The sequence below is a fragment of the Kogia breviceps genome, chromosome 18 (assembly GCF_026419965.1).
Source record: "Kogia breviceps isolate mKogBre1 chromosome 18, mKogBre1 haplotype 1, whole genome shotgun sequence".
NCBI lineage: Eukaryota > Metazoa > Chordata > Mammalia > Artiodactyla > Physeteridae > Kogia > Kogia breviceps.
Window position 1 is genome coordinate 56273172 of NC_081327.1, and position 23938 is coordinate 56297109.

The following is a 23938-nucleotide window of genomic DNA, read 5'->3' on the forward strand; positions in this document are numbered from 1 at the left end:
ATGACAGTCATAAAAGAAGCCTCCTGCTTTTAAGGGAAGTTTTGGCCCAAAACACCGATGCTTTATTTTCCTGACTGGTAGGAACACATTAATTCATTTTATTTGTAAAGTGGCCATTTTATTTTTAAAGATATCCAGAATGTGAAGAGATAAACATCCCATCAGGAGGGTTTTTGTAAAAAAGAGTGTCTCTTTCTGCTTTGCATCCAGAGAGCACCACGTAACCGGCAGACGTGGCCCACACCGCCTGCCCTCTGCTGGTCACCCAGCCCCGTCTGTTCCCCACCCTGCTCCTCCCTGTTGACAGGATTCAGGTTTTGTTTGGCTTGGCAATGGACCCGACTAAAAATATGCAGTTTCCCAGACTCCTTTGCAGTGAGAGTGGTCAGGTGACATGGTCCCAGCCAAGGCAATGGAGGTGAGCTGCCCAGAGGGGCCCTTCCAGAGGGACAAGACGATGCAGCATCTCCCTGGCCCTTTATCCTTCCTGGAATGCCACGAGTCCCAAAGATGTGGCATTCACCTCAGGACCTGAGCCCACAGGCCCAGAGCCCAAAAGATGGAGAGAACCAGGCTCCCTGCCCGGTCTGCCCACCCCCACCTTCCCCGCCTAGGACAACACCCCTGTTATCTGTAGTTGACCCATGTGCACCTGAATACTAGGAGCTGCAACCCTGACCTCATCTTTGAGGAGTAAACACAGAAGAGGTTAGACAGGCCATGTCCCTGGAAATAACTCCCGCCCAGGCCTGGGGGCCCCACCTCCCTCTTGCCTATCAGAGATGATTGACACCAATAGCATCCAATCACAGTGTTCTCTGTCTTTTTCGGGCACAGAAAGGCAGACACCTCTGATCACTAATGTAAATATTGTATTTACTGGGGCTTATTTATTTATGCATTTCCTTAGTGGAAGCAGCCTTCAGGTTCCCTGAGGCATAACATGACATGCAGGCTGCGGCGCCCTGGAGCTGCTGTCTCCTCCTGAAGTGGTGACTGACGGAGATGGCACTCAGGCAGAGGACCTCGGCGTCTCTGTCTGCGCAGTGGGGATGCCCAGACCGTGCCTGCCCGGTCCCAGGACTTGCCCCATCTCGGTGGTAAGGCCAAGGCTGTGATCTCTGAGCACGTCCCCCTTCGTCCACTCTCCCCGTTCCGGCCCACTGGGAGGTCCCCATGCTCCCCTTGCTGGCCCCTAACCCAGGCCAGTGCCTGGAATACAGCTGCCCCAGCTCCCCGCCCCCCAGGCTGACCCTTCACATCTCCATTCAGAGGCCCATCTTAGGGCTTCCCCGAAACCCCCTGCATGCCCAGTGCCCCATCCAACACTCCCGCAAAGCCTGCAGCCGCCCGGCACAGTCCGGCCTCCCCATGGACTGTGGGCCGAGATAGAAGTGACCTTGCTCGTTGTTCACGGCTGTAAACCCAGAGCCGCCCAGGTGCTAGGCACGGAGTCAGGCTCCACAAACACTTGCTGCCCACGGAATGACTGGCGCTGACCTAGTGGGAGATGCTGTCATTTCACAGCGGTGGCTATGGAGGGCTGGCAGGTACATCAAGGCCTCATTTTGCCACGTCTATGTTTTCTCTGCCACACGCCACGTCCTTACACGTCCTACCCTTGGGGAAAGGAGGAGAGCGTCTCATCGCATTGGCCCCGGTGCCACGACAGGAGAGATTGCTAACCGCGGGTGACGGAGAGTTAAAGCAAGGACACAGCCTAAAAGGACAGGAGGGAGAAGTGAAACACTCAGAATTCCCTTCAGTTCCCCACTGCACTGAAGCCTTGAGGCAAGGACGTGAGTCGCTAGTTGGAGGAGAGGGAACCGCACTTGGGGAGAAGGAACAGAAGGTGCAAAGGCCTCTGAAGAATGGCGGGTTGTGGGTGTGTCAGGGAGCAGAGTGAGGAAAGCCGAGGCTAGACTGTGGTTGTTGGTTTTTATAACACAGTATTGTCATTAACTCTACTTATAATAATAACTATAATGTCTGTCCAGCACCAACTATGTTCCAGGTACTTTACCTACACAATCTCAGTCCCTACAAACCCCAGGAGGTAGGCCCGAATATTATCCCATTCCATAGAGGACAAACCTGAGGCCCAGAGAATCAAACTGACTTTTCCCAGTACACCCGACAAGAAGGGGCAGAGCTGGGATCTCAACCCAGGCTCCGGGCTCCTCAAACGCTGCTCTCAGATGCCATGTCATACCGCGCTCCTTGCCCTTGGGCAACGTGAAAAGAGCTGTTTGTCACCTGGCGATGATGGATCACTCAGCTCTCAGCACATCCTGCTACGTAACGAAAGCACAAAACCTGTGGCACGTGAGGGCAGTATTTATACCCTGTGTCGTAACTGGTCAGGTAGGCGTCACTGCTGACGCTGGCTGGGCTACTTACATGTCTGTAGTTCTGCTGGGATGAATGGGCGTCTCCCATCCTTCCTCAGCCAAGCAGCTCAGGCCCTGCTCACACAGACAGCAGAGGCACACGAGGACTAGTGGACACGGGTAAGAGCTCCTCCAAACTTCTGCTTGAGTGAAGTCTGCTAACATCCTATTGACCAAAGGAAGTCACATAGTGAAATCCAGACTCCAGGGACAAGGAAATCTACCCGCCTCTTAGTAAAAGGTGCTACAAAGCCCTCAGCAAAGGCCTTGGACCCAGGGAGGGCTGAGGCCCTGAGGCCACTTATGCATTCCACCTGTCGCAGGTGAGGAAGGCCCAGGCCAGGGCCAGAAGAGATGCTGGGTGGGGAGACAAGGGGGCCTCTCTGAGCCCGGGTCCTCCCCTGGGCAAAGGGAAAGTGACTTGTCCAGGGTCCAGCACGAGGCAGCAGGAGAGCTGGAGCCCTGGTCCTAACCGTCTGACTCCAAGACCCCTTCCCCTTGAGGTGTGAGCCTGGGTGGATCACTAGATCCAACCAAGAAAAACAGAAACTTCGCTGAGTATTTAAAACAGAGAATTCAATACGTGGAACTGGTTGCTCTGATGATGGAAAACGGAGAAGCCAACCGTGGAGCCCGGGAGGGAGGTATGCACCGGCAGGAAGCTGCTGGCACCCTGGGGCCAGAGGGACAGAGAGGGGCGGGGCTGGCAGAGCCTGACCCTGCAGCTGCACCGAGGAGCTGCTAAGATGGGAGCTGGTGGGGGAGGACCGGAGGGGGAGGGGGAGGGGGAGGGGGAGGAGAGGGGAGAGGGGAGGAGAGGGGAGGGGGAACGGGGGAGGGGAGAGTGCCCAGCTTCTCCCTCCTCCGGCCCTCGCTCCCGGCTCTCACCTGCGCCTCTCACCAGCCAGGCCCAGCCAGAAGCCAGGGGAGCCTGCGAAATGCAGCCTCTCAGCCGCTGCAGCACAGAGCCAGCCAGGGAGGGTTGAGGGATGGGGCTGAGGGCACAGAGAGGGAGCCTCCCTAGGGACAAGTGGCCTCTGTCTCCTGTGTGCTCCAGGCCAGAGCACACATGCAAAGCCCTGGTTCTGACCCAGGAGGGCCGGGTGGGGTCTGAGACTCTGCATGCCTAACAGGCGCCCAGTGATGCCCAGGTTCCTGGTCTGGGGGCCACACTTCCCGAGACAGCATCGGCAGGGAGCGGAACGCCTACAGGGAGATGCCCAGAGGACATTCATTTAGTATTTACTGCAGCTGGGCTTTCCCTCCTCCTTCCAGCCTCTGAGGCAGAAACTGCAACAGGAGAGAAAATCAACACCACCAACTCAAGAGACTCACCGGGGTCACCCCACTCGTAGGTGGCCGAGATGTGATGCCAGGTGGCCCCTCTGCCCATTTGTTCCTGGGCCCCGGGAACTGGCCCACAGATGGCCACGACCCAATCATCCATCCCGCATACGCTAGGGGCCCAGCCTTCTCATTCACAATCTCAAATCCTCACGACCTGAAAAAGAAAGATCACCAGCTCCATTTGAAGTCGGAGGAAACCTAGGCTCAGGAAATTTAAAAATTCACCACGGGTCCCCAGTGAATGAGGGCAGAGCCCTATTTGAACCCAAACCTGCCTAAACCCTCTGCTCAGGCATCACCCCTGCCTCTCAGGCTCACCCTCCATCACTCAGCAGTACTGAATTCGCAGAGCCTACAAGGCCCTGTTGAAGAACGTGGGGCCTGTGATCCCTCCACCTGGATTCAGACCCCAGTACCCCCAGCCCTCCCAGCCCTGTGCACGAGCCGTGCTGCCTGGGAATCCCACTCAGGTGCCTCAATCGTCAAGTGGGGACAATGACGTTTCCAACTCCATCAACGCATTGGGAGGCACCATCCAGTTATCCCGTGTGACCCTGGCATGTTCACAGTCTGGATAAACATCAACCTCGTTGTAAGTACACAACATTCATGACGCTTAGATTCTGGTGGAGAGACACTGCGCACAAATTTTCAAAACTAGGCATTCGTCATGTGACCGAGTGTCCAAGATGAGAGTTCCAAGAGGGTGTGCACGACGGAACAGCAGCACGGCACTCTCCGAGCCCTCGGCCACGCCCTGTGGGACTAGGTGCCTGCGAGGCCGCCCGCCCTGTGGATTGCTCACAGCTCTCCCAGGTGGGGAGCGTGTCCCATCTCCTCACCAAGCCAGCCTCCACTGCAGCCTGGCGTAAGACCTGGGGAGAGCAGCCTGGAAGGTCTGCGGCCCAGACACCTCCGATGCAGAGGCAGAGGCGACACAAGGCCACTGAAAGGTGGCCTCAAACCTCACTTCTCCAAACCGCACAGAAGATGCTGGGCAGGTTTGTTTCTGAGAAGACAGGCAGGGATTTGAGCTTCGGGCGCTTGTCTGCACAAAGGATTTCGGCCTTCTTTCTCCTGTCACACAGCTTGAACACGTTAGTTGACCCTTAAATGGAATCCCCACGATGCCCCCCTCTCCCTCCAAGAGCATTTGCTGGGGGGTGCGGGGGTGAGATAAAATGCATTGTGTCCCGAGGGCTTTATTCCCAGCACTGCAGGGTTGATGACTCCACGCTAACTATATCTTCTGGGTTTTTGAGTGTCTTTTTCTCTTCTCCTTTACCTTTTAACTAAAACACAACATAAAATAAGCATTTTGATTGCATTCAGCTGTGAAGAGGGAAGTACATATCCACCTCCCCACCTTTGCTGGCAGAGATCAAACGTGAATTTCTCAAAAAAACAAAAAGTGGAAAGTTTACAAATACAGGACTCAAAACCTGCAATAGCACACCATCACTCCAAGCCAGGGATGTGTGCAGTCCGACAGGCTTGTAGGCAAGCAGGCCTCCATGCTGTTTCTCTAATCCCACAGGCAAAGATGCCACCAGGGCCACTTTCTGCCAGAAAAAAAGAAAAAAGAAAGCCCAGAAGAGGCAGTAGTCTCTGCATCAGCGGAGGTCCTATCAGCCTGGCTGGCAAACTGAAACATAATATTTTAGGCTGAAACTGGTCAAATAGGCCGCTGAATTCATTTTCTAAAAAGTCTCACTCCGAACAAATTTATTCATTTACACGAAGTCTGAAAGTGCTCTTCCTTGTTGGGTGTCTGAAACCTGAAATATTTTCAACCAAACAAGAAAATGTTCATGTTGAATGGCCTATTAGAGCTGTCACAGATGTGATTTCTGGGAATAAACAAGACCGTAAGAAGGCTGGCCGGAGCAGAAACGTAAGTCGGCGTTAATAGGTGGTGTAATTAAATGATCCCTTAAGCCAAGGTGCTAAGTGACACAGCTTTTTGTGTGTGAATTATAGTACAGTCACCTCCCTGGGCCTGCATAGATCTGAATTGGACCTCTCTCCAGAATCACCAATTTTATTTTTTGGTTTCTATGCATCAAATAGCTCCCTCTGTTCTGCAGGAGAACCAAAGTACTTGAGACATACAAATTCTTATTTTCTTCATATCATTTTACAGAGGTTCACTTGATACACACCTGGCTCCATAAACAATGTTTATTTTTTATGGGTTAGTATCTTGCTCAAGAAAGTTAAAACTAAGTTTCAGGAGGCTTTATTTTCATTCTAACTATTGTTCGCTGGTCACTGCCACTCAGTACGTAGATGACTTTCTCCCCAAAGGGTAAAACATCTTTAAAGCGGAACAGAGTCTATAGAGTCTATTTAAACAGCTGGTTTTTGCACAATCATTTTGTCAATGCGTAGATTCGAGGTATGAGTAGTCGGCGACTTGCTCAGTTTGTAAATACGTACAGGTATCAAAGCTGGCATGTCATTCAATTAAATTTTTTAGAGAGCAACGCATGATTAATTACTACCAGTATGATGGAGTTATTGCTCTCTGCTGCATTTACATATTCCTATGTCTTTAAATAGTATTTCACATTTGGAGTGAAATGAATCCCTGCCTATCTCCCCACCAAGGACAAATGATAACATTATTTTTAGGAAAAGAAATAGATCTTTTTTTGCTGTTGTTAAATTCCAGTTTGTTTAAAATAATTGTCAACATGCACCCTATTTCTTTTTAAATTAAAGAAAAGATACAGCAAATTATTCCATAAAACAAATTAAGGAATCGTGTTGTCCCATGAAGAATCAAAACATTGAAATTATCCAAAAATGTTTTAAAATCATTTTAACATTAAATATGTTGAACGACATGCTCATGGTTATTGAGACTCTCTAGCAAGAGGTGGGGATAGAAAAATGTTTGTTTGTTTTTGAAATAAAGTAGAAACTTTTCCCAGTTGGAGAGGAGGAGCTTCATTCCTGGGAGATGGAGGTTTAAAAGCTTTAAAAGGCTGGCGATACCATTTAGCAGGCGCTGATATAATGAAATACAATGCCCAGGGTGGGAGGCCCACACACATTCATCACTTTCAAAAGGAAAACACTTTTTTGAGAAGGTGAGACTCTGGTATCATTATCTATACACTCCTGATTTTAACTGGCCATTTGTACGCATATAAGATTCCATGCCATACTGTAACACGTATATTCTTCGTGAACGTTACAAACGGAGAATCATAAGCATATCATTTACTTGATAAAACACAGACAGGCAACAGATAATATATTGAAATAGCTGCTAAGCGTCTTCCATTTTTATTTTGAACATTTCCAGAAAGTATTTCGTTGAACCCTAGCTGGGTGATGTCTCAGACCATTTCAGGACGGTGAGACACTTGGTAGTTAACAGTCGCCTTAAATACTTTAATACTCTTGGACGGCTTGGCATGTTTCAGGCCAGGCCTCAAAAAGGTTTTTCTTCTTGCTTTTAGAGATCACTGGATGCACTCCGGGGAGGTGAAAGGGGTAAATCTCAGTATCTATCTTCCCCACCCCCACCCGTCGGTCACTCTAGAAGTAACATCGCCATCTACTGGACAGCAGGGGAACCTCCCTAAGAAGGGGAAGGTTTCTGTTTCGGCAATCCAAACTAGAAAGCTTACAAAATATATTTAAGATGTACAATGCCATGGCTTCAGGGACAGAAGAGCAAGAACAAAATACTCTAATCAAAAGTGCAGGAAAGTGGAAATACCCTTTTTGCACAAACTGGTCTGCAGCAATTTTGAAAACTGGTTCTACCTCATCACCCCATCCCCTGCAACAACCCCCAGAGAGGAGGTGAAAAAAGTAAGACAATTGCTATTTTTAATTTCTAAAAGTCTTATATTAGTTATGAATTTCTGGAGTGAGAGTTTTTTTTTTTCTGGTCACTAGTCAGTTCCCACCTTTTTCTCTGCACACTTCCTGGGGGTTGGGGACACGGAGGAGGCACGCATATACTCCACCCCCCGACCCCCGCACACACACACACTCCTTTGGAGTTCTTTAACCTAACAAGGCTTTGGGAACACAAGAGCATAAAACTGGGATAACCCAAATATTATTCTAAACTCTTTTTTCAGGCACTTAAGCAAAACAACTACCATTTTTGAAGTTTATATAACTTTTCCTTATAAATACAATCACATTCCAATTATACATCTGCATGATGTCGATTTCTGGATTTTCTTATGCAAGTAACAGTCCTGCTTTCCCCCCCTTCTTCCTGCTCCTAACTGATCACTGGATTGGCCTTGAAATTTGAGCATTAATTGCTTTCTCTTGGTAATTAAAGTCAGGGTATTCTTTTCATGAGAGAACTACATTGTTTTACAATTTCCCATACTCAATGGAATAGTTTCACGGAGGAAAGGAAAGAAGTCAATTGTGGCCCAGAATATTAACATATGTTTTCTTTACAACCCTCCCAACATTTGACAAGATGTTCAGAAAAAAAAATTGGTAAATAGATAACATGTTAAATGAAAATTACAATTAAATTTATTAAGTATCACAATTCCATTTTAAAAGAGAAACATTTCTACTGAATTTTATTTTTCTTTATTACACATCATAAAAAAAATTTTAAGTGTCCTAGGAGCCTTGAAGTCAGCCTTGCTATTGTATTACAGTCACAGATTACTTCATTTCATATATATATTCATTTCATATATATATATAAATACCAAAGTATTTACATTTTGTAACTTAATTTCTCACTCAATAGAGTTTGAAAGATCTGGACATTATAAAGGCAAACTCATTTTCTGCTGGAATGAAATGAGAAAATGAAAATTTTAAAAATTCATTTTATTAGGTAAATTCAGTAGGGACTCCCTGTTAGCCCCTGAAATAAACCAGCCTGCTTCTGTTTACTTTCTCCATCTTTCGGAGCCTTAACATGAACACTGAAGTCACTGCAATAGGTACGCACACACACCCCTCCCCTTCCTACCCGATGTTTGTGTAGAAATTGTAGGGTCTCTTTTCCTAAAAGTTGAGAATAGTGCTGAGGGCTGACAGAGTGAGCTCAGCCGAGGAGCCCCGCAGAAAGCTAACCGGGAGAGAGAGAACGGGGCAGCAGGACGGGAGGGGACAAGCGGGGACAGGGCCACAGGAGAGACTGGAGTACTCACAGTTTCCAGTGTCTGCTGCTGTCTGTCTGTGTCCTGGTCCCGATTCCAGAAGGAAATGTGGCTCTTTGTGCAGAACCAGAATGCACATCCAGGAAGCTGGCAAAATCGCTAGCTAAACAATCAATAGAGGAAACACAACAAATTAAAGTACCAAATTTGGTTTTTTCTCCAATAAAGGAAAAGAAAGTGAGCAGAGGGGAGGATGGGGAAAGAGGACATGTTATAATTTTTTTCTGTGACCTGAGCTGGGCCCCAGATTAATCTCAGTTCAAATTTGGCTATTTGCTCTCCTGCACCCGCATAATATAAAGGAACATTCGACTGCCTGCAATGGACGCAGGCTTATCGCAAACCCTGAGATTCACTGTGTGAAACAGTCTGAGTTCCTGCCGCAGATCTGAAATGAGTTTTCCTATGAAAATACACTTTAAAACTCAGCGACCCCCGCCCCTAACGAATGCCTTCAGTGACAGGAAATGTTAACCATTTTAAGCACTTTTTATTTGCATTTGCTCTGAAGCTGAGGGAGTGAGGGGAGAAACGTACATTTAATGATTGGTCGTGAAAATCAGATCATGGAGTGAGCATGGATCTGCGAGTTTCTGAGCCGGTTGGGGGGTGGGGGTATTGAGCATCCTGGGTCCTGAATTTTCCCAGACAAGAGTGACTTCGCCCTGAATTCCCACAGAAGCTAGAAAGGGTCTGCATATAGCAGTTGAGCCGTATTTCAAACTCTCTTGCTCTGTTGATAAGTTAGAGGCAGTCCCCTTCCACTTTACAGCTGGGGAGTCTACAGAAAAGTGCCTGTCTCGCACTGTTTGTGGCGCTGAGATGTGTTTGTGCGGGTGTTTTCTCCCTGGGATCAAAAGGGAAAAAAAAAAAAAATTTCCCCCCAACTCAACTAAACACTGAAGCTCAGAGACACACAGAATGTGTATAACATTGTCCTTCAGAAATCCATCTTGAATTTTTTTTAAAAAAACTCCTCTCTTTGATCAAAAGCCGACAGAGAATTACATTTTTCTCCATTCTGTTGCATTTAACGTGGACTAACATGGGGTGAGTTTAAACAAACAGATGGCCTGGGCATGAATGCTTCTTTCAGTTTGAGTAGCTCAAGGTGGGCTGGATCCATGGGGGGTGGGGGTGGGCCACAGTCGGGAGGATTAGTTGGAGGGGAGGAAAGCTGCAAAGTTTAGGGGGGAGCTAAGACAAGAATAAACCCGTGATGAAAAAAATGTTTAAACTACCTCTCTGCTTTCAGCCTGCGATCCTCCAGCAAGTGTGCAGTGTAACTGTTGAAATTCTTCTGCCTAAAAGATAAATGGCCTACTTGATTCAAGAGTGTCAAGTAGGAAAAACAAAACAAAACAAGAACTCTTCAAAGTATATTTTCAGAAGATAATCTAACGCACAATGAATGCCCAGTAAGAGGGGTGTGCAGGGGGGAAGGCCAGCTCCTCGTGGAAAATCCTGCACGACAGTGGTACTCCAGCCGCCTTGGGGGCCAACTGAGAAAGGCCAGTCCTGGGTTGAGGGTCTTCACAGGGTTGAACCGGACCTACCCCACCCCAGCCCCGAAGCCCCAATCGGAACGGCTGCTCGTGGCCTCCCGCGTGGGAACTCTAAGCCACTGACCCTCACGCCATGAAATCCTTCAGCCCAATGGGAACACACAGGGCCGTGCAAGATTGGGGCGAAAATTCTGGGGCGTGTGGACACTCCGAGGTCCCTGCTGAGAGCCACGCAATCTGCACTGTGTCTTCCCCATGTGGAAGGAGGGAGGTGCTAGCTGGTGGTGCCAGTCTACCCGTGGGTGGGCCGGCCATGGATGCCCCCCTTGGCCTCAGAGACCTTCCAGAATCCTCTTCCTCCACAGAAAGAGTCTGCAGAAGAGGGACAGCCATCCTCGCTTCTGCCCCACAGCCTGGGAGACATCTCACGTCTCCACATCTCAGGTATTAAACCCCAGCCAACTGTTTGGACAAGGCCTGTGCCCTGGCTTCAGGGCCCGGTGGGTGATAAAATGTAGAGGGCATCACAGAGAACCCTCTGAGACAGCATTCCCTCTCCCTTTCACTGCCTGCAGAGCAAGCGTGACCTTCCCTCCATGCTCCTTCCCTCTGGTGCTCAAGACGCCACTGAAAGGAAGGGGAGAAAAAATCAACAGGCCATGTGGAGTCACCTGTCAGCAATGGCGCACACCCCGCTGGGGTGCTTAATTAAAGGCCAGGAGATTTCTGGAGGATCAAACCAGAGAGAAGGAACCCAGACCCAGCCAGGTTGTTCTGTGGAAATTCGGGAGGCCTCTGGTCCGGGGACCCCACGACCCAGCAACCGGCCCTGAGCTTGCAACCTTCACCGCGTCTCTCAGGTTCTCAGGCCCTGAGCTGTACCTCAAGCTCTTGGTGCTCAGATTCTAGCTTCCCATCCATGTTGGGGCAGACACAGCCCAAGCCTGGAGCTGGCAGGATCCCGACAACTTGGCGAAGGCAAAATAGCCTGCAGGGGGAGTAACAGGAAGAATGTTCTAGAAGGAGACAGAGCCCAGGCGCTGGGCCCAGAAGGCAAGCGACATCCACTTTTCTCCCTCACTGCCCTTTCTCTGAAACACCAAAACCAAACCAGGACAGCATAAATGTATGTGCATAAAGAATGTAGTGACCGCACGCACACACACACGCACATGCACGTTTTATTTTTAATTTATTTATTTTAAATGCCAGACTATTTCTTCTTACTAAAGGCCTTTTCTCACACTGTTTTATCCCCTAGTTTCACAGAGCTTCCCTCCTTCATGTAAACGAAGGCATTTCCCACAGCCCTTTGGCTGGAATGTTCTAAAATGCTAGCATCGACACATTTCTATTTCATTTTATTGCAGAAAGGTTGTTTTATGGCACAGAGTGTGTGGTGTGTGTGAAGAACGAGCAAAGGAGGGGGGTTCTGCTGCGGAGGGGAGCTGCCCCGTGGTGCCGTCGGCCTCATATAAATCCTGAAAAGTGACAGTTGAGCTGGCAGGAGAATTTGGGAAACCAACAGACAAAATATACAGTGCAGCCCGTAGGCCTCACCTTTACGAGGCAGAGAGAGCTTCTGGAATGGATGGGCCAGGACCTCCGAGGCCACTCATTAGGCACTTGATGAATTGGACATGGGGCCCACTGCCCTCCTGGGGCAGTGAAACGCTCGAAAACCAAGTTTTATTAACCTAATAAAATGAAAGGGAAAAAAAAGTCAGGAAAATTTCAGCTGGAAGAATAAACGCGAGGAGTGTAGCACGTTAACCTACTTTTCATGTATTTAGAACCGTTTTGGCAGCTACGGGCAGTTCCCAAAAAGACCCCACATTCCTAACATCAGATTTCAGCCAACTGGCTATCAACTGGCCACGGCAGCCTAGGAGATCCAGGGATGCGTTGTCTCCACGGTCCCGGGAATGAAAACAAGTCAGTACTTTTTCATCACGTTTAACGACAAAGCCAGGGAGGGAGAGAAGGAAAAATGGCAAAGCAACGTCTTCAGGGGCAAACAGGGGGTTTGAAGAATGAAACGGACGCTGGCTGAGGTCTCGGGAATGCCGTCGCACCCAGAATCAGGGCTGCCGCCTCACAGGGGAGCATTCCGGTAACGAATTGGAGTAGTTCAAGCACAGGCAGACGTGCCAGGCTCTATTTTACCCACAAACGCCTCCAGAGACCCTCGGCTTGGGCACGGGGGCTGTGAGGGTCCCTCCTCAGAGACCAGCCCAAGCCCAGCCTTCTCGTGCTCCAGGAGCCGCTCGGGGCCATCTCAGTGGACCTGGAGCCTGCTTTGTCCAGGGGCCTGGCCAGGCCACCACTCACCCCCAGGCCGCAAGGGAGCTTTATTATCTGTGGGGCCGAGAGGCACAGGGTGCTGGCCAGCCTGTGTTCACACGGTGCCCCTGCACAGGGAGGAAACATTTCGGCAGCAGACGCTTCAGCAGGACTGTGCAGAGGAGGCAAAGACGCCTCTTCCCGATTCCCCACTAGGTGTGCAGGCCCAGAGCCGGCCTCGCGGCACCATCACCCATGGGCAACGTGTCGGCAGCAAACGTTCCATCCGCCAGAATCAACAAGCCCCCACCCCAAAACCTCACCTCCCAGTCCTACTCAGTGGGCCGGCCCACACCTCCCCATGGCCATTCCTTTTTTTTAATAACACACACACACACACACACACTACCGCCACTATGCGTGTGTACGACCACTGTCCACTCCTCGCTGGGCGCAGCTCCGGCCTCTGGGCGAGCCTCTAACACACACAACCCGGCCCTGCCCGTGTGCAGGTAACAGGATCTCACCTGCACGTGCTCCTGCTACCCAGTTCCTAGGGTACTTATGCAGCTCTGAAAGGTGGGATATAGCTCTGCGTTTTCTTAAGTTGCTTTAAAATTTCATTGCTACAGGGGATTTCTAGGGCAGTGAAACTCTTCCGGATGACGTTGCAATGGTGGATACATGACATCACGCATTTATCAAAATCCACAAAATGTACAGCACCAACTACGGACTTCAACAATGATATATTGATATTGCCCCATCAACTGCACCAAATGCACCGCACCCATGCAAGACATCAGCAATAGGGGAAACTGAGGTGCAACAGGGGAAACTGAGGTGACAGGGCAGCAAGGAGATGGCGACTGGCCTTTCTGCTCAGTTTTTCTGTAAAGCTAAAACCACTCTAAAAAATGAAGTCTACTAATAAAAGAAACCTCGCTGCCAAAGTGATAGAAGGAATTTTCCTTCACTGCTCTCTTCCCCGTTTGGTATTTCCTGGGAAAGCAGAGAAGTTCAGAAAGTAGAAAAGTTCAAAACAGAACAAAAATCCTAGCAGCGCACAGCTATTCCACCCACCCCATTCGAGGCCATCCTGTGTTGGGTCCGGTCTCGGAGGACGTTCTCCAAGACTGGTTTCTGCAGACAGAGGTGGCCTGATGCTTCTGCAGTAGCGACGGTGATAAATCCAGGTTACTTGAACAGTATTCTCATTTATTTTTTATTTTTACACTAACGTCCCATGGTGCTGAGTGCAGTGACATGATCGCTGTTAAATAAACCGAAAGCCTGCTTTCACTTCGCAGCTGGTTGCATCCAATTTACAGTGAAATGTCAGCCCATCCACCAGGATTACCACAGTCGTTCTGTCCCCGCCCTCTGAGGCCAAAGAGAAGGGTTCTGAGCCCACCTGTGAGCCCACAAACCTGGCATGGGTTACGCAAGACAAGCCACCTTGGAGTGTAGACTCCGAGGTGAAAGCTGACCTGAGGAGGCTCCTGCCCCATTGGGAGGAAAGATGGGAAGCTCACTGCCAACCTCTAGGGAAAGACGGGCCCTGTCCCTGTGCGAGAGAGACAGAGATGGGGAGAGACAGAGAGAGAGTTGGGAGGAAGGAGCAGAGAGACAGGGACAGAAAGAAACAGAGACAGATAGAAAGAGGGGTGTCTGTAAGCCAGAAACTCGGCCTCCCCCCTCATGCTCCCTGGGAGCTGGCATCTGTAGCCGCGGCCAACGTAAGCGTGGCCGCAGGGCAGGCACCGCATTTACACTGCTTATACCGGGCCTGCACCCCTGCCGCTGTCAGCCCTGACACTCAGGCCTTGGCATGTCGGTAGCTCCGTCCTGCAGCCTCAGTGGCGCCACCAGGTGGTGAAAGCACAAACCCATGTTCCGGCCTTCCAGCTCCGCTGCAGGAGCTTTTTACGGGGGTGGCCCCAGGATTTCAAACACCATGCACGCACAGAGGGAGCCGCCCAGAAAACCCAAACCACCGGTTGTTCCATTCTGCCTGGAGCCGACTCACGAACCCACAGAGCCTCCTAAATCCAGCCGGTGGAAACATGGGGAGCAGACCCGATGTCTGGTGCCCCCAAAGGAAGGGGGCGACGAGGAACTCCAAGCTCTGGGTTTGGGGACGTCAGTCCCAGTGATGTGATCGCAGCCTCTCTCCTGCCCTTTGTTAGCTCAGAGCCAGTTTTCAAACCTCTAAACCTGGCCCAAGCCCCTCACGCTTAAAATTATACTATAGGGTTGGGAGGGTGGAGAGAATAGAGAATATCTAGCAGGAAATACACACTCCAAAAAAGAAGAGCCTCCTTAATGTTCAGCAAGGTTGTGGGCATGGGGGTGGGGGTTACCAGGCAAGGACGGGGAGGGGAGGAGGGCCCAGGCACACCTGATCTCCCCACCGCCATCCTGCCTCACAGTCACTTTCTAGACCAAGCCACAGATGTTTTTACGGCACTTCTTAACTGGTGGTTGGCATTGAAAATAAACTTCAGCTAGTACTACCCATAAACAAGCAGTAATTGTCAGAGCTGACGTTTACTGGGTGTTTCCAACAGGCTGAGCTCAGAACCTGACACATGTTGACACGCTCCACCAGGCCCTTCTGGGAGGTGCCGCTGGCACACCCATTCTGCAGATCAGAAAGCAGAGTCACAGTAGCTGTGTCACCAGTAAGTTGCTGAGCTGGATCCACAGCCCACAGCCAAGCCCTGTCTCTACCCACCTGTGTCAACCCAGGTGCCGGGAGGCGCTGCCTCTCACTAAGGCTGGTTATGAAAACCCAAGAGATAAGGAAAGCAGATTTCACTCCATTTACTTCTCCATCAAAGTTGTTTTAGGAAACAGGAAGCCCAAGGAGAAATGGTGGGACCAGGGGAGACTGATGAAAACAGGCCCAGCTGGGCCAAAGGCTAGACACAGGAATAGCCAGTTCTGAGGGTGGCGCGTACCTTTGGGGCCATCTCCTGGCATCAGCCCTCCTGAGGAGCCTGGAATTGGCTGCCCGGGAGGTTGCTGCCCTTCTGCATGGACACTTCTACCAGAGAACGGACAACTTTCCAGCACACCGACGAGAAGCTGTACAAAATAAAAGAGGGGTGGGCTACCCTGGTGGCGCAGCGGTTGTGAGTCCGCCTGCCGATGCAGGGGACACGGGTTCGTGCCCCGGTCTGGGAGGATCCCACATGCCGCGGAGCGGCTGGGCCCGTGAGCCGTGGCCGCTGAGCCTGCGCATCCGGAGCCTGTGCTCCGCAACGGGAGAGGCCACAGCAGTGAGAGGCCCACGTACCAAAAAAATAAAAAATAAAAAAAATAAAACGGGTGAGCACACAGACCTTGGGTCAGAAACACATGGTTTGGGTGTTTGAGCTCTTTCCCTTGCTTTGGGGCAAAGTGTTTGGCCTTGCAAAGCCTCAGCTCTTTCACCTGCAAAATGGGGATCATCACACGCGGCCTGTGGGTCCTCATGTATGACGTGCACTCCAGCATCAGGTGGGGAGGAGAGGCCCTGCAAGGCCATGTCACCAGGCTCCGGGTTCCCTTCACGCGGCCTCAGCAATGAGCACAGCTTTTGCCCTGGGGTCTTGGCAACACCTCCCATCCGCATGGTCCTACTGACCCCACAGGGCTTTTATCCTGACTACCCAGCAGTCTTCAATGGGAACATTCGTATAATAAAATGCTGACTGTACAAAATGTATGCAAACTTTTGTAAAATATCCAAATGCTCAGACAAAGGCTAATACACCAAAACGTCAAACTCTGGTGATGTTTAGATGATAAGATTACTGATAACTCTTTTTCAATCCATAATGTTTAATGTTTTAACTACTTGGATAATAAATAAAGGAAATTAGGAAAAGACAAATAAATACAGCTTAGAGGAAAATAGATGCCTTTTTCTCCTGAACGACACTCATCTCCCACGTGGTCGGTGACCATCAAGGCCGCACAACCATGCGCCTTGTGCATGGCGCTGAGGCTCTGCAAAGCCAACCACTTTGCCCTGAAGCAAGGGGAAGAGCTCACACCTCGCAGGGGCCGCTGACCGGCCCCTCAGGAAGGACCCCGTCCCTGCCCCTGCCCCTGCCCCTGCAGCACCCAGGCGGGGTTCTGGGCTAGGGTGAGGAATGCTCCCAGGCCTCACGCTGGCGGCAACTGTCTGCCCCGACCGGGACCCAGTCCACCCTTCCCTTGCCATGGAACATTCACGCTTCCCTACAGCTTCTCTTTCTCCCTTTTTGCAATTATAGACAACGATGCAGCCACTCTATTTGTGCACCAAGTAGCCTAGAGTTCTGGACGAGTGCGCGGGGGATAACATCCAAGCTGCACACCGCTGTCCCCATGAGCCAAAGCCAGAGCCAGCTGTGGGTCTGGGATCTCTTTGTTCTAAGCTTCTCTGGTCCTGAGGATGAAGACCAGCCCGCTCTGGCAGACAGTGCAGCAGGCCCAGCCTCCCGTTCCGTCCCTTACACGGTAGGGCCCCTGCTAGAGCCACGGGACTAAAAATAACCAAAACAAACAAATAAAAAGCAAAGCAAAACAAAACAAAAAGTGCCCCAACATCGAAAGCAAATTCAGATGGAAAATACGAGGCCCAGAAACTGAGGATGGGACTGCAATCGAATCAAATCCAAATTGCTGGGGAGCACACCGGGAGGCGCCGGTCCCTGGCTGAGCTGGGACTCTGCCTCGTAAATGATGAGGCAGGTGGGCTGCCTGCATCTGCTGACACTGTCAGAGGAAGCCCATGACCGCTGTGACCCCAGAAGGTGTGAGTGGACAGAGTCGACCCTCCCAGGGCCTCAGCCCCAGCAGGACAAGGGGCCAGACATCAGAGAATCAAATTTTCTTTTGCCCGAAGAATGCTTTCCCCTCAGATTATCAGCCAAATGAATGTGATCGACAATAAAAGGACTCCTCCCTAGTGTCGTTGGATTATTGCATTATTCTCCCGTCCTCTTATAGGAATAAGCATTTCCTTGCCTCTCCCCTAACTTGCGGTACTTCTGTTTCTCCACTTTCCCCACCTCCAGCCCCACTCACATGAGGGAGGCAGGCTCGCTGGACAAACATCCTCGCACACATTCCTCTGACCCTTCCAACCCACCCAGGTCTTGTACCCCTTGTCTCAAACTGCTCAACAGCCGGCCCCCCAGGTCACTGAACAAGCCACATGCATGCTGTACCCTCTCGGGCCGGGCTGCTCATGCTGCCTGTGTCAGGTCGATGTTTGGGATGTGCCCGCCCCTCCACGACCCCCCTGGTGATAAAGACCCCGTCATCCCAGCACTGAGCCTCTTCTCGGACTGGGGTAAACCCCCCTCAGAGTCAGCACGCCCCCCAGTCGGGCCGCAAGGTCCAAATGCATGTGCGCTCCAACTTTCCAGAACCATCACCAGGTCTCGCACCTTCACCAGCCTACAGCCTCTGCACGAGCATGGCAGCCCCTGCGTGATGGTGACACCCCCCACCGTGGTGGCCAGCGGAGGGATTGCCACCTTCCCGACGGTGTCCATCTGAGTCAGCCCCACTTCACATCTTGGTCATGCCAGAGCTCAGAGGAAGCACGTGTTGCTCTTGCACTAGTTTTGGCTCAGTTCCCTGCCTGGTCACGTGTGGGGGGTCCCAGTGGCCACTACAGGGCTCCTGGATAGGACGTGACGTTGACCGGTATGCATTTAGCTGTTTTCCGCACCCCTTGTCCCATGGGGACTTGAAGGGGTTGGGCTCATCTTCTGAGGCCCTTTCATCTGCCTCCTAACCCGTGAGTCCAACCATGAGTTGGCTCTGGCCACACCTGGGCTATTTGTCCTCAACAAAACAGTTGCAGGTAACAGGACTGTAAGGGGAGAACACACACACACACACACACACACACGCACACACACACACACGGTACATGACCTGTGAATAAATGTACATGTGCACATGGAGAGGAAAAATAATAAACTATGCCGTAGTCAGCATTTCTCAAACAAGACTCCCCAAGATACGACTGTTAGGTCTTAAATAAAACATCCCACGCTTAGTTAAATTTGGGCTATTTCTTCCAACGCTCTCGGTGCTTCGCAGCGGGCCAGAGGCTCTGAGAAGTCTCGCTAGAAAGCACCTGCTCAGCTGTAGTCCGGTTAGCGTCCCCGGAACGCATGTGGCTCTTGGACTCTTTGTTGGAGCACACACACCCATTTCACTACTCCACACACCCGTGTGCAAAAGCAGACCCGTCGCCTGCCCTCCTGGAACTCTGTCCAGTAACAGACAGCCACCAGTGGACCATCGCACAGAAGTAATGCTACTCTGTAACGAAGGTTAGGAAGTCAAGCGGCTGGGGTGCCACGAGCCTGAAGGAGAAATCCAGGACGAGGCTTCCCTGGTGGGAAGCGATGCTGGCGGAGCAAACCGCTGTCAAAGTGGCAAACTGAAGGAGATGGTAACTATTCAAACCGTAAGCCATGTTACGGACAAGGAGCCCATGTGCGCTCCAGAGGCAGGAGGGAGGGGACATGGCAGATTTGAGGACCAACAGAGACCAGGGTGATGGAAACAAAGGAAGGCATCACAAGGAAGGCTGGAGATGTGGCTGGAAAGGAGATGGGGCAGAGAACACGGGGACTCTTAGCACATTAACCATTTTGCACATTATCACATGAAAGCCCCCAGCCCAAGCCCACAAGACACGTGGCTGCGGGCAACCAAGCTCTCTGAGCAAGGGAGAGCCCCCCGTGAGGAACCACAGCATCTCAAACTGGGAAGTGAGGAAAGGACACTAGTAGGGGGTGTGGGACAAGAGCTAGTAACAGGATGGTCTGGGCAGGGCTCGTTCAGGATTTGTAAGCCAGACAGGTGACTGCAAGAGACGAAGGGTAACAGGGATAGGGCAAGACGCATGATCAGACCTGGATTTGGTGGAAGAAGACCAGATTACAAATATATATTTTAACTGATGAGTTGATGTTCGGATTCTGTTTCACTGTGAAACAAACCGCCCCAAACTTTCGTGGTTTAAAACAACGATAAATATTTTGCTCATGAATGTGTCATGTGGGCAAAGCTCAACAGGGCTCACCTCTGCTCCTCTCCCCCATCAGGTGGGCAGGTTGGAAGGCTGGGGGCCCGGCATCGTCAGAAGGCCCACCCGTCTGCTGGTCAGTGCTGACTGTCAGCTAAGGGACTGGCTGGGCTGCCGGTCAGACCACCCACACGTAGCCCGAGGGTCCCAGGAGAGAGAACCCAACGGAAGCGGTACTGCCTCTTCTATTTTCTGCTTAGAAGTCATCATTTCTGCCACATTCTTTTCACAGAGGCTGTCACAAAGGTCAGCCCATCTTCCAAGGGAAGAAAATGAGATGCCCTCGCTTGTTTTAAAACCACCGCAGTAAAATAAATAAATAAATAAATAAAGGAGGGAAGAAGCATGAGGGATGACGTGATGAGACGTGCGTCTTGAAAAGATCACTCTGGTTACCATCTGGAGAACGGATCTGAAGGGAGAGAAGGACGTATGTGCGGAGACCGGGGAGACGGCTGGGACCATAAACTAAGAGAGAGCTGAGTGTGCTCTGGGCCAGGGTGGCCAAAGCAAAGGTGCAGAGTGATGAGAGTTTCAAGAGCTAACGGCGATAACGTTTCGTGGGAAGAGCCAAGCGGGAAGAAAAACCCACCGCTAGGTTTCTGGCGGACTTTGTCACCGCTCTGCTCTCATCTCCTCCTCCAGGCCTCTGCGTGCCGCATGGTATCACTGAAGTATTTGCTCAAATGTCACCTCGCTCCACTACAGCCACTCCACTGACCCACCCATCAGTCTCTCCTCACCCAGCTTTGGTTTTATCTATGGCATTTACCCTTTCCTGAAATTGTGTGCTCTGTTTGTTTCTTTGCTTGATTTCTGTTCGTCTTCTCCACTAGGGTATAAACTCCAGGAAAACAGGGACCTTGCCCATTGTTCATCTGTATAAGATCTCCAGTCTCTTACACAGAGTAAGTTCTCATTCTAAATGAATGAATGATGACAGGAGTGGTGGTAGAAGTGGCATTTCCTGAGGTAGAGACCCTTCAAAGAAGACTAAGTTAGAAAAGAAATGATGACTTTTTGTGGGGACATGCTGAGATTTGAGTTGCCTTTGAGATACCCTCAGGAAAAGATCAACTAGGCCGTTCAGAATATGGACCAAGGCTCAGAGCAGAGTTCCAAGATGGATATACAGATTTGTAGTCTTCTGGGGAAAGGTAACAATTAAAGCCACGGGCAGGAATGAGCTTGCTTCGGGAGAAAGTGTCAAGTACGGAGCAGCACAGGCCTAGAGATGAATTCTGAGGAGCCCAAGCATTTCACGGTCGGTCAGAAAGTGGCAGTGAGCACGCACAGAGAACAGAGCGGAAGCACGCAGAGAGCTGGGAGGCGGCGGAGAGCGCGCGTGCCCTGGAGGCCGAGAAGGAGGGTATTTCAAGAAGGATGGCGTGCAGACAGTGGCACAGACCACCCATGGTCTGAAGTTAGGGCAACCAAGTTAGACAAAAAGTGTCTCACTGGATATAGTTATGTCACGGTCATTGGTGACTTTGGCAAAAACTGTTTGATGAGAACAATGGAAGTGGACGCCAGATTACAAATGGAAGAAGATTAGAGAATGAAAACAGCAAGGACAGAGCGCACTACTGAGAAACGTAGCAGAAAGGAGAGGAGAGTGGGCAGCTGGGAAGACGGAGGATCACGTGGGGCTGACGTATGCTTGGGTTTTTTAATGTGAGAGAACTGGTCATGTATAGACGTCTTTTTAAAAAATTTAGTAGTTACCCCGGGGTTTGCAATATATATCTTTATTTGATCAGAGTTTACCTTGAAATAATATTACATGGATTTACATGTAGTATAAGAATCTTACAAACTACACTCCCAATTCCTCCCTCATACTGTCTTTGCTCTTATTATTCATGTTACTCTTACGTATGATACAAATATACAGCTCATTGTGACTGTGGAGTGGAGTGGGAGGTGAGAACATGCTCTCACCATAGTTTCCCTATTTGGTTTTAGAAACATAAAGACTTAGTGGAATTGTGTTTTCACAAGTAGCTTTTGAAGCAGAAGCTACCTGCCCCCATCCAATCACCAAGGTAATTTTCTCTGTCTTATAAAGGAGAAGAACTTGGCCAGGTTATACTCTGGGCAAATGGAAGCTGGGAAAATCAGACAGCTGAGGATTCTGTCCAGACTTGCTTCTGACCTGCCCCAATTTGGGTCTTGCTAGAATATTCCAAAGGTTGTTTCAGAACATTTTCCTTATAGCCAAATGCACTCTGTGCTCACTCAGTCCACTTCCTTTATGTTTCAGGGTGCTGTGGTATCCAAGAGAAATTCATGTCAGGGTTCAATTCATTTCATTTAAATTGTCAAAATGCCTATCTCTGGACTCTTCAAGCCCTCCCCTCTGACCCAGGAAGTATTCCATGCCAGCTTCAAGTTGAATTCCATCCCCAGTCCAAGTTCCAAAGGACGGGAGCCTGGTCAGGAGCCTGGCCAGGTTCTGTGGGTGTGGGTTCAGCAGTTGGAAAAGGGTATTGAGTCCACTTCCAGGTGGACTGAGCCACCTTCCTCTTCCTACCGGTGCAAATGCTTTTGGCCACTGGCTTAGTCACTCTTAAATTTAGATAAGAGAAAAATTCTGTTTTCCAGGAGAGGGCAGATGGTCACATCAAGAGCTGTGGAAGTCTGTGTAACTCAGCAATGGCTGACCTCACAGGCCCACTCTGGGATCGTGTCAAGCCAATGAGAAGTGGTTAAGCCATCACTTGTAGTCAGATATTGTGATCAGAAAGGAAGACCTTACGATGAACATAAGATTGTGTGTAACTGTCCCAGGAAACTGCCCCTTAGGAGGCCAGCACACAGAAGCCTCCAAAAGAACATGTGTTTGCTCCCTTGGGCATGACCTGCATTTGACTTCAGAGCTCCTGATTCAGCTCAGCTATAATGAAGGCTCCTGGGGCCAACACAGAGCAAAACGCAAGAGACTGCAGCCAACATGGAAGAGTCAAATTCCCCTGGCGTATTTCCTCTGCCTCCCTGGACTGGGAAGGAGAGTCCACCAGTCTTCCCCACCCACTAAAACCACCACCCAGACCCTACCCCGGGCATTAGCAAGTGCCCTGCCCTCTAGCATCTGAAAGCCGGCCAAGGGATCATCTGAAAATTCACATCTCCAGATGATCGTGACTAGACTCCGTTTCCCAGGACTACTGTCCTGTTAGGTGAGGAAATAGGGGTTACCACAGATCTCTAAATATGACACCAATTGACTACAGAGTAAGTCAATCACAGGGTATGCAACACCCACAATTTCCTAGGCAACCAAGTTCTTAATCATGCAGTCCTCTTGGCCCTAACTTGCTGGACAAAACCTCTGAAAGGTTGGGATTCACTCGGGGGTGACAAACTGCATGTGAAATGAATTTTGAAGCAGGGAGCCATTTACCACTATCATGTGCCTAACTGGTCCTCCAACAAGTTAACCTGGGAGAGCAACTCCTTCAGGCTCTGGAAGCAAGTTGGAATGTTATGCGAATGAAAAGTCAGTGTGCTGTGGAAAACTAGGAAGGACCAGGTGCTGCTGCTAACAGGTGGGGTGAAGGCTCGTTGGGCAAAGACTGGCTTTGGGCAGGTCAGTGTGAAACTGGCTTTCCCAGTTTGCACACTGATGTCTAATCCTCATGACTTTCTGAAAGGAGGGAATATCCATTGCCATTTTGCAGAGGAAGAAATCAAAACTCAGTCATGGGACTTGTTCAAAGTTTCATAGCTGGTGGTGAGTGACAGAGTGTGGATTCAAACCCCAAGAGCTTCAGGATCACGACTGCTCCCAGCAGAAAGCTATAATCATTTAGAATGAGTGCATTTTTATTAAAATGCTTGATAAACAAAAATCAAGCTCCACGTGTGACCAAGGTGGATTCTAAGAACATGAGAGCTTAGGGGGAAAATGAATTTAAGCCATTCCTGAATCTCACAAATCTAATACCATTTTTATGAAACCAATTCCATTTTTACAAGATTAATTCCATTTCCCAAATTTTTCATCAAGTCATTTTTCATCAAGCCCTCCTCTTCTTTTAGGAATAGGTTACAGGTTAGGTGTAAATCGGTACAACACATCTATAGAGCAATACAGCAATGTGTATCAAGAACCTCAAAAAGATTCATACCATTTGATTAGGGTGACCTTACAATTTATCA

General features: G+C 50.0%; 1 protein-coding gene across 7 annotated transcripts in view; it reads right to left on the reverse strand.

Moving 5' to 3' along the window:
- The window catches only part of C18H16orf95 (chromosome 18 C16orf95 homolog), a 453505-nt gene that overhangs the window by 253740 nt on the left and 175827 nt on the right, over window positions 1-23938 (reverse strand). For 3 of the 7 annotated variants that reach the window (XR_010837976.1, XR_010837977.1, XR_010837978.1), the window contains exons 5-10: window positions 11968-12104; window positions 11290-11395; window positions 10144-10206; window positions 8894-9005; window positions 3726-3891; window positions 2401-2556 (exon numbers count right to left, since the gene is read on the reverse strand). The gene's annotated coding sequence lies outside the window, so the exon portion shown is untranslated. Of the gene's footprint in view, window positions 1-104; window positions 1721-2400; window positions 2557-3725; window positions 3892-8893; window positions 9006-10143; window positions 10207-11289; window positions 11396-11967; window positions 12105-23938 lie in introns of those variants that run through there. The other 4 variants (XR_010837974.1, XR_010837972.1, XR_010837975.1 and 1 more) reach the window with 3 other exon arrangements.